Genomic DNA, 15,494 nt, shown 5'->3' with positions numbered 1-15,494 from the left:
GGTACGACTCGATCCTAGGGTTAGATTTCCTGAATAAACATCACGCTAAAATCGACCTCAGACAGCAAATTGTAGAACTTAGGTTGATTCACGGGATCAGATACTGTCTGGCTCAGGAAAACTTCTCTGGATGACCGTTGACCCCGATGTACCTACAGATACAGTGTGTCTAATAGAGCCACTAGAGGAAAATGAGGAATTAGATGTATCACATTGTTTTGTACGTATAAGTGTTGTATGGGTTCAAGACGTTGAGGGAGAAAGAAAAGTACCGGTACATATTGACAACTTCGGAGCGGAGGACAAAGAGTTGCATAAGGGAATAATAGTAGCTACAGTCAGTAATTTTGAAGAAGAAGATTTCATTTGGTCAGATATTGATAATGGTCAGAAACCAGACGCCTATAAAACCGCATTATGCCAGAAGATTCAGCATTTGAAAGGAAATGCCAGAGACAACGATAGAAGCAGTTTTAGTTGAGTTCCAAGATTTATTTAATGCAGAAGGTCCACTGCCATCAACAGATATCACACAGCATAGAATCCCAACAGGAAATAGCCCCCCAGTTTATAGGAAGCCTTATAGAGTTGCGCATCACTTACAGCCAGTACTGGATGAATTTATAGAACAGCATGTAAAAGATAGAATTATAGAATATTCTGATTCGCCTTATAATTAAAATATCGTAATTATTCCAAAGCAGTCTCCCGACGATACGAAACGCTATAGATTTTGTTGTGACTACAGACACCTTAACAAACAAACTATCTCAGATGTTTATCCTCTTCCAAACATTACGGACATCATTGACAGTTTGGGTAACAGTAAATACTTTTCAACAATCGATCTACGTAGCGGATATCATCAATTGGAAGTTGCACCTGAAGATAGGCATAAAACAGCATTTTCTACCCCTGGAGGCCACTGGCAATTTAAAAGAATGCCTTTCGGTTTGAAAAATGCACCAGCAACTTTCCAAAGACTACTCGATGGAGTATTGCGAGGACTCAAAACTCAGCAATGTTGTGTATATCTAGACGATATTATTGTATTCTCCAAAGACATTAATGAACATGCTGTGCGTCTGTGTAATGTTTTTCAGAGACTTAGAAAAGCTAAATTAACATTAAATATGGAAAAATGTAGTTTTGCATTGACAGAGGTTACATACCTAGGGCATGTCATTAGTGAAAAAGGAATTAAAACAGATCCTTGATTAATTTCGGCAGTTAAGGACTTTCCAACACCACAACGCATTAAGGAAGTACAAAGTTTCATTGGTCTCGCATCGTATTACCGAAAATATGTTCAAAATTTTGCTGAAGTTGCCCGACCCTTAACCCAATTATTGAAAAAGGGTGCAAAATTTCATTGGTTTATTTATTTATTTTATTTATTTACGTCCTGAATATTTGTGGTACATATACCATACCTTAGATGCTGGACAAAATGATATTACATTAATATACTGTTACATTGGTGTATACATTACATTTATAAATTGTTACATTTTTATATTGCTATATTGTTACATTACATTTTTATATTGTTACAACCAACTTATTTTTCAAAATACTGTGTTACTGAGTAAAAGCAGTTTTCCAAGAGATATGATGATACAGATTTTTTAAAGCTATGGATTTTGTTTATGGCCTTTAGGTTACTTGGCAGCTTATTAAACAAATGTGAGCCTGAGCGATATACACCTTTCTTGCACAGTGTGGTATAACAATGATGCCTGTGTATGTCACTATTTGCCTTTGTATGGTGTTCATGTACAGATTTATTTTGAATAAATACATTTCCATTTTTTAGCATGCTTTTTTTAGGAACATTACAACTTCTAGTATATAGATACATGGTAGGGGTAGAATCCCCAGTTCTTTAAAGAATGGTTTGCATGATTTTCGGGTGTTGGCATTTTTCATTACCCTCACAATCTTTTTTTGCTTCCGGAATGTGGTTATGCAATGAGGAGAATTTCCCCAGAATATGATGCCATATCTTAATAGGGAGTGTATGCAAGCGTAATACACTGCTCTAAATGTTTCAGGACTTGTGTTGTTCCATATAATCCTCATTGCATAAGTCATTTTGGATAGTTTAGAATTTAATGAAGTGATGTGGGAATTCCATTTAAGACTGTCTTGTAAGTAGATGCCAAGAAATTTTGCTTCAGGGACACTGTTAATTCTTTGGTTTTCCATTGACATGTTTGGTTTTAATGGATTTTTATTTTGTTGTGTATGGAAGTGTAAGACGACTGTTTTTTGAGGGTTTATCAGTAATTTATTCCTCATAAACCACTTTGAGACATTTTCACTTGTGACTTTAGCATTTAAACTTAGAGCCATTTCATTTTCACCTTCAATTAATATGCTTGTGTCATCTGCAAATAGCACTGGTTCGGAGTGTTGAACGTGTAGGGGGAAGTCGTTTATGAAAATTAGGAAGAGAAAGGGACCTAAAATTGAGCCTTGTGGTACACCGTGGGTTAATGTGGAAGGTTTCGATTGATAAGCTTGGAGTTCGTTTTTTCCCATGTGTTTTACCTCTGTTATCTGAGAGCGATTTTCTAGGTAGGATTTCAGCCACTCGTGTGGCAGGCCTCTTACACCATACCACTCTAACTTTCTTAGGAGAATTTCATGGTCTATTAGATCAAATGCTTTTGTTAAATCCAGGAAAATCCCCGAAACATTTTTGTGATTATCCACTGAATTTAAAATACGATTTATGAGGCTAAAAGTGGCTGTTTCAGTACTGCACTGAGGCCTGAAGCCATGCTGACATCCTGAAATCATATTTTTTTGTTAAAGAAATCAGTTAGTTGTAGCAGAACTAGTTTTTCAATGATTTTTGAAAAACCTGATAGGAGTGACACAGGCCTATAGTTGACCATCTGCTGCCGATCGCCCTTTTTGTAAAGGGGTACAACTTTTGCAGTTTTTAACTGTTGTGGGAAAATACCACTTGATAGTGAAAAATTGCATATATCTAGCAGTGGTGCGAGTATCTGTTCAGCTGATACTTTTATAATATAGTCTGGCACATCGTCGACTCCGGCTGAATATTTATTTTTTAATGACTTTATACTGTTTAACAGTTCTTCCCTACTTATTGGACGGAGGAACATGGATGTATTTGTTACGCTATTTCCAGAAATTTCCTGTAATATTTTGTTTGATGTTTTCCCCATTTGTTCCTTCGCTAACTCACGAGCAATATTGGTGTAGTAAGAATTGAAGTGGTTAGCAATTAATTTTGGATCAGTGATCTTGCTGCCCGCCTGTGACAATAGAATATTTTTGTTTGTTTCCACCTTTCCAGTAAGTCTGTTTTTTATAGTGCAAAAAGTTCTCTTTTTCTTCTACATGATACTTTGATCCCTGATGTAATCCAAGTTTTGGGTTTGCTGGGGCCTTTACAAATTATTTTCTTTTTTGGAAATGCAATTTCGAAACAATGTCTGTAAATTTCCATGAAATTATCCAGCTTTTCATCTGTGTTGTAACTATTGTAGATTTTATTCCACCAGTTGGTACTTAGCATATGTTTGAAGTGCTCAATATTTTGCATGCGGAATTTTCTCTTGTAGATAACACTTCCATTCCTAGACAAATCAACACTTCCGCATATGGCAAGTAACTGTGCATTGTGGTCACTGTAGCCGGTATTAAAGTTTTCTGAGGTGTGCATGTCAGTGTTCACAAAGATCGGATCAATAAGTGTAGCACTAGTTTTTGTTACGTGTGTAGGGGAGTTTATTTTAGTGCACAGGTTATATTCTTGAATAATATTAAGGAATTTTTCTCTTTGGTGGCTGTGTGTTAAGAGGTCAATATTAAAACTGCCACACAGAACTATAGTTTTGCAAGTATTTTTAAGTTTCCCTAGTGTAAGGTCAAGTTTATTAAAGAAAATGTTTACATTGCTGTTGGGTGATCTGTAAACACACATTATTTAAAGTTTTTCCTGATGTTATTTCAATAGCTGAGGCTTCAAAGTGTTTTTCGCTTCCTAAGTGATGTACACAGTCTTTTATCTTATAGTCTATGTTTTCTTTTACATAAATGCCGCTTCCTCCAAGCTTTGATATTGATCTGCAAAAGTAGTTTGCCAGAGTGAAACCGGTTATGTTTGAATACTGTAAATGGTCCTTCTATAGCCAGTGCTCACAAAAACTGAAGATTGTGAATCAGCATTTCAAACCCTTAAAGATAAGTTAACACACAGTCCAGTATTAGCCTACCCAGATTATAATAAAGAATTTATTTTATCCTGCGACGCAAGTGGTCATTCAGTAGGAGTTGTTTTGAGTCAGAATATTAATGGCGCGGAACACCCCATAGCCTATGCTTCAAGACAACTAACAAAAGCAGAAAGAAATTATTCCACAACGGAGAAAGAATTGTTAAGTGTTATTTATGGCATCAAGTACTTTAAATGCTACTTGTATGGTAGGAAATTCAAGGTTATTACAGACCACGCAGCTTTAAAATGGTTGCTTGGGTTAAAGGATACATCTAGTCATCTCATCCGTTGGGCCCTATGTCTTTCCGAAATGGATTTCGAAGTTATCCATAAACCAGGCAAAAAACACACAAATGCAGATTGTCTAAGTCGGAAAATAGCACTTTTGGAAGCAACAGGCTGAGATACTGAGGACTGGAGAAAGGCACAAGATGAGGATATAGAATGCAAAAAATACGCAACTCAAAAACAATTTTGCTTTGAAGATGGTGTATTATGCCGTAAAACAAAACTTGGACCGCAAATTGTTGTTCCCCAACACCTTAGACAAGAAATAATGGCAGAGGCCCACGATCATATCCTTGCAAGACACGGTGGACAGCGGACAACTGAAAGACGTGTAGCAGAGTGATTTTGGTGGCAAACCAGAAAGCAGGATGTGGCGCAGTACGTTCGCAATTGCATTGCGTGCGCACAATAAGCTGAACTTTCTCGTTTAAAAATACCCTTACAGAGGCTCCCCGAGGCTTCATGTCCATTTCAAATCTGTGGACTGGATCTCTACGGGCCATTTCATAAAATACCTGCTGGTAGTAAGTATGTTCTTACAATTATAGATAACTTTTCACGCTACCTAGCTATGGTGAGTCTCCCAGAGCAGCAAGCAAATACCGTTGCCCAAGCTTTAGTTAACAACTGGATACTTAAATTTGGCATACCTGAAGCTATTATCACAGATCAGGGATCTAATTTTATGTGTGAATTAATGAAACAGCTATGGCACTTACTAAAAATACGTAAATTACGCACAACTCCGTTACACACTCAGTGCAACGGACGCACAGAAAGAGTCCATCGGCCAATTGGCAAGATGCTTAGTTATTATATTAACGAACAACATTCTAATTGGGATATGTATTTACCAATAATCGTGTCGGTATACAACGCCAAAACACATGAAGCAACTGGCATGTCACCTTATGAAGTGGTCTATGGGAGAAAAATGCCGTCCCCTTTTGATGTAATCAGGCAGAAAAACGGAAAAGTCGGAGAAACAGTAAGAGATTTCAGTCGAATGATGAAGGATGTATGGAAAAAGGTTCAAAAATCTAATACAAAGGCTTTGGAACGACAGGAAAGATTAGGTAATACCCAAGCTAAATATCCAAATTACAAAATCGGTCAGTGGGTGATGCTGTCAACCCCATACATTGCGAAAGAAAAAACGAAAAAATTTGTAACAATCTGCAGAGGTCCTTATCAAATTATTGAGATCACGTCACCAGTCAACATTAAACTGCAACTGCCCACCCGAACTACCATTGTGCATGCAAGTCGTTTAAAACCTTTTAATGGCGCTCCAGATGTAATTCCTTCAACAATAGTGTCTGCTTTTCCGAAGGGTGGAGGAAGTTCCCGAAAAGGAAAAAGAGTGGCCACACCAGCACAACATACAGACATGGCACCATACAATCTTCGACCAAGGGTACGAATGTCCTAGTGAATCATAGACTGTGGATAGTATAAAAATGTAAATAATTAATAAAGGATAATGGTTTATTTTTTAAGAAAAAAAGTTGAACGTAGAAACTTGTAGATCTTGTAGTTAACAATGTATTCCTTCTTTTCTTTATTTTTGTTTTTACTAGGTTGGTAGATCAATAACCATGTTGTTTCAAAAATGGTTCAAATGGCTCTTAGCACTATGGGACTTAACTGCTGTGGTCATCAGTCCCCTAGAACTTAGAACTACTTAAACCTAACTAACCTAAGGACATCACACACATCCATGCCCGAGGCAGGATTCGAACCTGTGACCGGAGCAGTCGCGCGGTTCCGGACTGAGCACCTAGAACCGCGAGACCACCGCGGCCGGCCCAAGTTGTTTGCTTTTTTCAGAAGACGCCATGCAAACATTTCCTACACAAAACTTATCCTATCCTACCTCAATGACTCCCTTGACAGTTCCCTTCTGAAGTCATTAGATACGTTCATAAACTCACAGCAAGGCAAAATTGATGCCAATGTTATGATGCAACATGTCTTAAAATTAAAAGGTGAACACAAAACTAAAATTATAATGCTAGGAACGGGTATATCTGGAACCTTTGTGTTGGTGTTTCTGCTCTGTACAGTTTTCTTTTATTTAAGACGAAAAAATAAGCCAAATAATAATATATCACTTCATCAAATCCCTGTTAACTCGATACCACACTCTTAACTGGTGTACTTCAGTGGTTACTTTTGAGCATTAGTGTATTAATTTTGTTTATGGTACTTCAGTCTTTACTAAACAGTCTTATGTTAAAGTAAACAATACTGTAGAATAGATATTCTTGCATTAATATAGGGTAGATTAAACAGGTGTTGCAATGTAATTTTCTAAGTGAAAAATCTATTCCTGTTTATTCATTGTCATCAAGATTTGTTACACTTATTATAACCATTTATGTGTGAACTATGTGATTCATGAGCGTACAGTGCTTTTGTAAAGTGATAAAGTATTTTCAACATACTTAATGTGAAGTGTGTGTAATCTTCTAAGTCAAGAGTTTTCATTACTTGTGTTAGTGCTTTTGCCGTGTGGAGACTGGAGGAATGTTGAGTGGTAAATACGAGGGCGAATTTCTCTGAAGGATGGAGGAATGTTGAGTGGTACTTAAGTAAATAAATTAGTGAAATCAAAGTGAAGTAGAAATTAGAAACTTGGTTTAGTTTGGAGAGTCACATACTGGTAAACAGTGGGCAGAACAGCAGAGCAGAAGAGACAATGACCGTGAAGTCAGCAAGTTCCACACAAGCGGGCGCTGTCGATTCAGCTGTCAGGGCATCGCCCGACCGGCTCATGTGTTTCTCAGTTTTCGCATGTGAACAAAGGCCCTCGCCTACACTCCAAGAGCCAATGACCGACGTTAAGAAAATTCTTCGACAAGCTTTTCAACGTGACAGAAGAGGCAATGACTGGCTCACATGTTTCTCAGTCATCACATGTGATCAAAGGCCCTTGCCTACATTCCAAGAGCCAATGACCGACGTTAAGAAGATTCTTCGAGAAGCTTCTCAACGTGACTGAAGAGGCAATGACTGTGAAGTCGTTCACCTCCAGTAAACTGAAGTGAATAAATAAATGGGACGCAGTGGGTCGAACAGACGAGAGACGAAGAAGACGAAGAAGTGAAGAAGCATAGCAGTAGTTTTCAGTCAGTTTCGGTGCTGAAGACTGTCATGCAAGAAGAGACTACATCATGCACAGACGCACCAAGTCTGCCGCTGTAATGGAATAGCAAGCAACAGCCTCGGCGCCAGAAGACAGAAGTTAAAAGGTATTTGAAGTCTGATTTTTACATACTTGGGTGACTCGTGAGGACGGGAAGGAGACGGCCTCACGTCAGCAGTCATCTGTGAGCTGGGATGAAGATCTGACAGCCGAAGACTGGCAAGTGGGAGTCTGTTGTTCGAGTCCGGGACACTGGCCTCCCCCGCGGCGCCGCTCCGCTGGCCGACGCACAACTCATGCAGCCGCTTAGAGAAGAGAAACACTGGGACGCCACATCCAAGGTATCACCATCCGATGCACGACTTCACTCACAATAATTAAACGGACCACATCGCGCTGCACGTCTCCAGTCAGCTGGGCGAAACGGCGACACGAGATACACACCGCTACGCGTAATCAGACACCGCCGCCGCTGCTGCAGCAGAAGGCTTTGCAAACAACACAGATGCCGCTCTCCGAGCCAGTACAATCCACTAAGAAAACCGTTGTACGAAACTTGCAATAAAAGTTATCTTATGTAAAAGTGCTGTGTTTCATTCTACCTTATACCCGAGCCAAGGAAGAACCCACCCTGCCCACACGTTGTTAAGAGAGAAAAGTTAATTTATTTAGTATTTTCACCTTCACGTAATGCTTTAGAATCAAATGCCCTTTGCAGTAATACTCATCCTGACAACTGACTAGCATCAAAAGAGAAAACCCAGTTACATTTAGTGTCAGAACTATTACAGAAAGTATTTGTATGGAGTGTAGTCATGTATGGAAGTGAAACATGGACGATAACTGGTTTGGACAAGAAGAGAATAGAAGCTTTCGAAATGTGGTGCTACAGGAGAATGCTGAAGATTAGATGGTTAGATCATATAACTAATGAGGAGGTATTGAATAGGATTGGGGAGAAGAGACGTTTGTGGCACAACTTGACTGGAAGAAGGGATCGGTTGGTAGGACATGTTGTGAGGCATAAAGGGATCACCAATTTAGTATTGGAGGGCAGCGTGGAGGGTAAAAATTGTAGAGGGAGACCAAGAGATGAATACGCTAAGCAGATTCAGAAGGATGTGTGTTGCAGTAGGTACTGGGAGATGAAGAAGCTTGCACAGGATAGAGTAGCATGGAAAGCTGCATCAAACCAGTCTCAGGACTGAAGACCACAACAACAATAACAACAAGGCATTTGCTTGTTTCACAACAGAATGGACACCTTAATTTTTTCCTGGCATTGCACTGTTTAATATTTATTGACAATACTAGTTTGTCAAGCCTTCAATGTATTGAAGCGACCTCACACCATCAACAATATGGACAAAAATCGTCAGTTGGCAATGTGGTTTTACAACGCTAAGATGTCTAACACCCAAAGGAAAGCGTATGCTCAGCGAAAAAGCAGAAATGGGTCCCAGAATGGTTAAAAAGAGGAGCGACTGGCTACATGTTAACTTACTGACAATCAAAGCCATGCGCACGAAATATTTCATATTTTTTCCGACGATTCCTGCGCCGTACCGGCACAACAAGCTATTAATGTTGAAACGAGACAGAATTAAAAAATGGCTCTAAGCTCTATGGGACTTAACATCTGAGGTCATCAGTCCCCTAGACTTAGAACTACTTAAACCTAATTAACCTAAGGACATCACACACATCCATGCCCGAGGCAGGATTCGAACCTGCGACTGTAGCAGCAGCGCGGTTCCATACTGAAGCGCCTAGCACCTCTCGGTCACAGAGGCCGGCCGAGACAGAATAGAGAAGCAAGATACGTTAATGAGGCAATCGCATTCAACTAGAGATTGGGAACTTTGAGATTTCTGGCGTCATGTAGGTCATTGAAGTCTAGTTCTGTAATACCAACGCCGGCCGAAGTGGTCGTGCGGTTCTAGGCGCTGCAGTCTGGAACCGCGAGACTGCTACGGTCGCAGGTTCGAATCCTGCCTGGGGCATGGATGTGTGTGATGCCCTTAGGTTAGTTAGGTTTAACTAGTTCTAAGTTCTAGGGGACTAATGACCTCAGAAGTTGAGTCCCATAGTGCTCAGAGCCATTTGAACAATTTTTTTGTAATACCAACAAACACAATTACTAAAATTCTTTTGAAACCTGTGAAGTAATTATATCTGTCTGGCAAGGATATGTCCGAGCAACTGATGTAAAACTTTTTTTTTTTTTTTACATTTTGTAATACTTTGCTGAAATTGACATGCATTACGCAGAACTCTTACCAGTCATTGCACATATATGACGTATTTTTGGAAGTGGAAGCGTTTTTCCGAACTGCTATGTAATTCACTAACCTGCACTATACTAACGTGAGCAGTGTCAGCGAATCCTTCGTTGACCATCCTACGTGGTAGGAACAATGATTACCCTCGCCTAGTTCTATTACGATTGAATCTGCGGTATGATACGAACAAAGGCGAATTGAAAGCAAACAGCGCATACTTATGTCGTGTGGCTGACATGTGAAGCTCTATGTAAGTCTACAGGCTTTCGTGGCCGTTGTCACTGAAGTTAAAATCCTCTGGGTTATTAGGCCACGTCATGTTTCTTCTAAAATGAACATTGCTAGAAACGTCATTCATTTTAGAAGAAACATGACGCGGCCTAATAACGCAGAAGATTTTAACTTCATGTGAAGCTCTGTCAACATCTGAATGGAGAATATTGTCAACTCGTCAATACTCGACATCACATGTTCAGTATGTATCGAAAATACTGAGAGTATTTTGAAGACCATCAATAATGCTCATCAATATTTCTAGAATTGAAAATACAGCAAATCGCGCCCTCCCACGCTCAATATATTGACAGTTTGACAATGTTACTGAACGTGTGAGGGCCCTTTTTTGCAACAAAACAGTGGCTTGTCTTTGGCTACCTTATAAAACCCTCCGAATCACCCTTGTATTTCTCCTGATTCGCTATTTCCAAAACGAAAAATTACACTGATTTGACTTCTATTTGATACATCCGTTGTTTTGTCGGCTTGTACTGACATAAAGGACTTTTTTTAACTTCACTTGAAATTTGTTATTTAACAGCATCTGTAATACAAGGTATTAATCCATTCTGTGTGTCAGAGGAAATGTCTTTCGGATGCCAAATTATCTTTCATATATGGTTCTTCTTCTGCCAGGAAATCCAAAAATTCTAAATAATTTCCTTTAATTACTGACACAGATTGGTCATGAACTGGAAGAGCTAACTCTTGGCACGCTAGAAAGCGGATTGTCGAAACAAGTCTGTTCATTATACTTCTGTTTCAATCAATCTTCTCGTTATGTTTCAAAGCTTGGAGGCGTGGTGCTTCTGAAAGAGCATGGTCAGCCGGTTGTAATTAACAGATGTTGTGATACGTGAAATGGTACTCCATGCTTTTTAGCTTTTGAAAGGAAATTCTGAAGGCCCTCTTCGCTTACTCCCAATTTACGCCATTCAAAAACGTCATTACCAATTCTAAATTGTAAATAGTAAAAACAAAAAAGTTTTCACCTTACAACTCTGCCACATAACCGCAGTTGTAAAATGTACCATTGTGACTGAAAACTTCTCACAAATTTTTCATAAGATTTTTTAATAGACAGACTTGCCATCGGCTTTCGCTCACCAGGAATTTATCTTCCACAGGAAGACAAGAGAAGAGTGCAAGGTATTCAATTAAAAGAATTCAGTGGCTCTTGTCATGAAATAAACGCGTCGATGACTGTCAGCAGTACCATGTGTTACAAGACAATGCTTTATACATTAGACAACTTACAGTGTTCCTTTCGGCAACACAATGGCAAAGACAAATGTACGATGATACTTCACTCGTGACAGGGCACACCAAAATATACTTCACCACTTCGTTAATCACTACCAGTACTTACTACATTTTAACTACAGAATTCATGATCCTGGTTTCACCATAAGCACGTTTAGTACTGTTGATAGGAAAATCTACAGACACGCTACGAAACTACTGATGTCTGAGACAAGTGAGGATACTAAATTTTATTTTGAGCAACAATGAAAATACATAGGCTATTTCCTATCATCATCCTGCAACGATATACAATGACCCATTCACACTTATTTTATAAGAACTATGAATGTTTTCTTGTTGGTTTCTCATTCTGCCCAGCTTGCTGCTAACGTGCTAGACGATGCGAAGATAGTGCTCGAAGATAGCGCTATCTGTCGGGAAACTGCTGAATGACTTGTCATTTCACTTTGGCGTGTATCCACATGCTGACTGGAAGTAGAAACAAATTGATTTATTTAAAAAATGTTGCATGGAGTACATCAACTTTATGACTTTTGCAAACTTCATACATAGGTTGAGTAGAATAATATACACTGGAGAGCCAAAGAAACTGGTACACCTACCTAATATCGTGTAGGGCCCCCGCAAGCACGCCGAAATGCCGCAACACGATGTGTCATGGACCCGACTACGGTCTGAAGTAGTGCTGGAGGGAAATGACACCATGAATCGTGCAGAGCTGCCCATAAATTTGTAAGTTTACGAGGGTGTGGAGATCTCTTCTGAACAGCACATTGCAAGGCATGCCATATATGCTCAGTAATGTTCATGTCTGGGGAGTTTGGCGGCCAGTGGAAATGTTTAAACTCAGAAGAGTGTTCATGGAGGCACTGTGTAGCAATTTTGGGCGTGTGAGGTGTCGCATTGTCCTGCTCTAATTTCCCAAGTCTGTCGAAATGCACAATGGACATGAATGGATGCAGGTGATCAGGCAGGATGCTTACATACATGTCACCTGTCACAGTCATACCTAGATGTATCAGGGGTCCCATATCACTCCAACTGCAAACGTCCCACACCATTACAGAGCCTCCACCAGCCTGAACAGTCCGATGCTGACATGCAGAGTCCATGGATTCATGAAGTTGTCTCCATATCTGTACACATACATCTGCTTGATACAATTTGAAATAAGACTCGTCCGACCAGGCAATATGTTTCCAGTCATCAATAGTCAAATTCCGGTGTTGACACACCCTGGCAAGTCATAAAGCTTTGTGTCGTGCAGTCATCAAGGGTACATGAGTGGGCCTTTGGCTCCAAAAGCCCATATCCATGACGTTTCGTTGAATGGTTCACACAATGACAATTGTTGATGGCCCAGCATGGAAGTCTGCAGCAGTTTAAGGAAGGTTTGCACTTCTGTCATGTTGCTCATTCTCTTCAGTCATCAGTGGTCCCGTTCTTGCATGATCTTTTTCCAGCCACAGCGATGTTGGAGATTTGGTGTTTTACTTGATTCCTGATATTTATGGTACACTCATGAAATGGTCGTACAGGAAAATTCCCACATTGTAGCTACCATGAAGATGCTGTGCCCCATCACTCATGTGCCGCCTATAACACCACATTAAGACTCACTTAAATTTTGATAACCTGCAGTGGTACCACCTGTACCCAATCTAACAACTGCGCCAGACAATTATTGTCTTATATAGGTGTTGCCGACTGCAGTGCTCTATTCTGCCTATTTACACCATCTCTGTAGCTAAATACGCATGCCTGTACCAGTTTCTTTGGCGCTTCAGTGTAGATAACGCTTACATACGGTAGTGGTGCGTACACTCATCTTAATATTCTCAGAATTCACTGAGTGAATATAAACATTTATTTACTAAGAATGCTCTTAACTCCCCATGGAATAGCTTTGGTTCACAAGTTTTCAAAGCATGTGACAGCTTGTTGAACCATATCTGCCCACTGATTTTAATCTTGTTCTCTACTTGAAGTACTACTACTGTCATAATTATGTGTATCACTGCATTTATTTCTTTTGATTTTACCATTCGCAAAAATACAGATACAAGAATTATACTGTTAGATATATATGTTGGGAAAAGGTTTCATGACAGGACTCTCTGGACTTTAGTCCATGCATTAACCTAATGAACCTTTTCTGTAATACTAATATTCCATTCAGGTGCAGATCTGCTGCACAACCCCACAGCTCTGTTCAAATGGTTCAGATGGCTCTGAGCACTATGGGGCTTAACATCTGAAGTCATCAGGCCCCTAGAACTTAGAACTACTTAAATCTAACTAACCTAAGGACATCACACACATCCATGCCTGAGGCAGGATTCGAATCTGCGACCGTAGCGGTCACGCGGTTCCAGACTGTAGCGCCTAGAACCGCTCAGCCACACCAGCTGGCCCACAGCTCTGTATCATAATTAAGAAAAGGATAAACAGTTCCATTGCAAACAATTTTTAGTGTTTGACTTGGGACTATTTTTGCAGGTGACTTATCAGGTACAAGCTACTGCTGATTTTCTTACATACAGAAGTAATGTGGTTCACCCAATGGAGACTTTTGTCCAAGTGGATGCCAAGAAATTTAATGTTATCTGTTTCTGCTGATGTAATACTACAACCCCATGAGAACCAGTTGTTTAACTGTTAGTATCTGGGATTTAGTAATGGTGTAGAAAATATGTGGTTGCTTCTGCCGCACCCATAGTCGCAGCCGAGTGTTACATTACATTAATGCTTCCTCCATAGATCATGATGCACAAACATTTCTGTTTTGAGCTTTGTTGGATGCCTTCTTGTGTGTTGTTTTCCCTGTGCTGATAGTTGCTTCACAGTCTTCAAAATATCTTGTAAAACAAGAAGAGAACTATATGCTGCAGCCAGGAGTTCAAATGATAACAGTAGGATTACACACTATAAAATCTACAATAAAGTTCTGAATAAGATAATTCAGGCAGCAAAGATCATGTGCTTGAAGGCAGAAATTGACAACTTGAGCAATAAAGTAAAAACTATCTGGAAATTTGTAAAGAAGGAAACGGGGAAAAATGCAGTTTGTAGTGAAAATATCCAAATCAAAAGTGAGGGTAATCTTGTTAGCGATCCAAAAACAGTTGCAGACACATTCAACTACAATTTTTTAACAGTAACAGAAAAAATAGGTTTACAAGGGTCCATGAAGCAAGCCATCAATTTTTTGAAAGCTAGAGTACCTGGTTTAGTGCAACACATGAAGGTAAAAACAGTCACTGTTCAAGAAATTGAAAGAGTTATTAAATCCCTGAAAAGTAAAAACTCTGCTGGAATTGACAACATTTCTAACAAATTATTAAAATACTGCTCCAGCCATGTAAGTAAAGTCCTTTGCCACATTCTTCATGCATCACTTAAGCAAGGAATAGTTCCTGAGAGGCTTAAGTATGCAGTTGTAAAACCGCTGTATAAGAAGGGGGATAAGATGGATACTGCTAACTATAGGCCAATATCACTACTGACAAGCTTTTCAAAAGTTTTAGAGAAACTAATGCATGCCAGGATAGTTAAGCATCTCAGTGAACACAATAGCTTCAGCAAAAGTCAGTTTGGATTTCAGAAAGGTTTGTCAACAGAAGATGCAATATTTGCATTTACTGGCAAACTCTTGGAATCTATCAACAAAAAAATGAAAGTGATTGGCATATTTTGTGACCTAACAAAAGCATTTGACTGTGTAAATCACCAAATTCTTTTACAAAAAGCTGCACATCTCGGTATAAGTGGTGCAGCAGGAAAATGGCTCGACTCATATCTGTCAAACAGAAAACAAAAAGTTGTAGTAGATAGTCAAGATGGTGTCCCAATATCTTCAGAATGGGGTACCATCACATGTGGAGCGCCGCAGGGCTCAGTTCTGGGCCCCCTACTTTTTATTATATTTATAAATGATCTTCCTCTCTCTACGGAATATTGTAGATTCACCATTTTCGCG

The sequence above is a fragment of the Schistocerca cancellata genome, chromosome 2 (genome assembly GCF_023864275.1).
Source record: "Schistocerca cancellata isolate TAMUIC-IGC-003103 chromosome 2, iqSchCanc2.1, whole genome shotgun sequence".
Lineage (NCBI taxonomy): Eukaryota > Metazoa > Arthropoda > Insecta > Orthoptera > Acrididae > Schistocerca > Schistocerca cancellata.
This window is presented reverse-complemented; position numbering follows the sequence as displayed.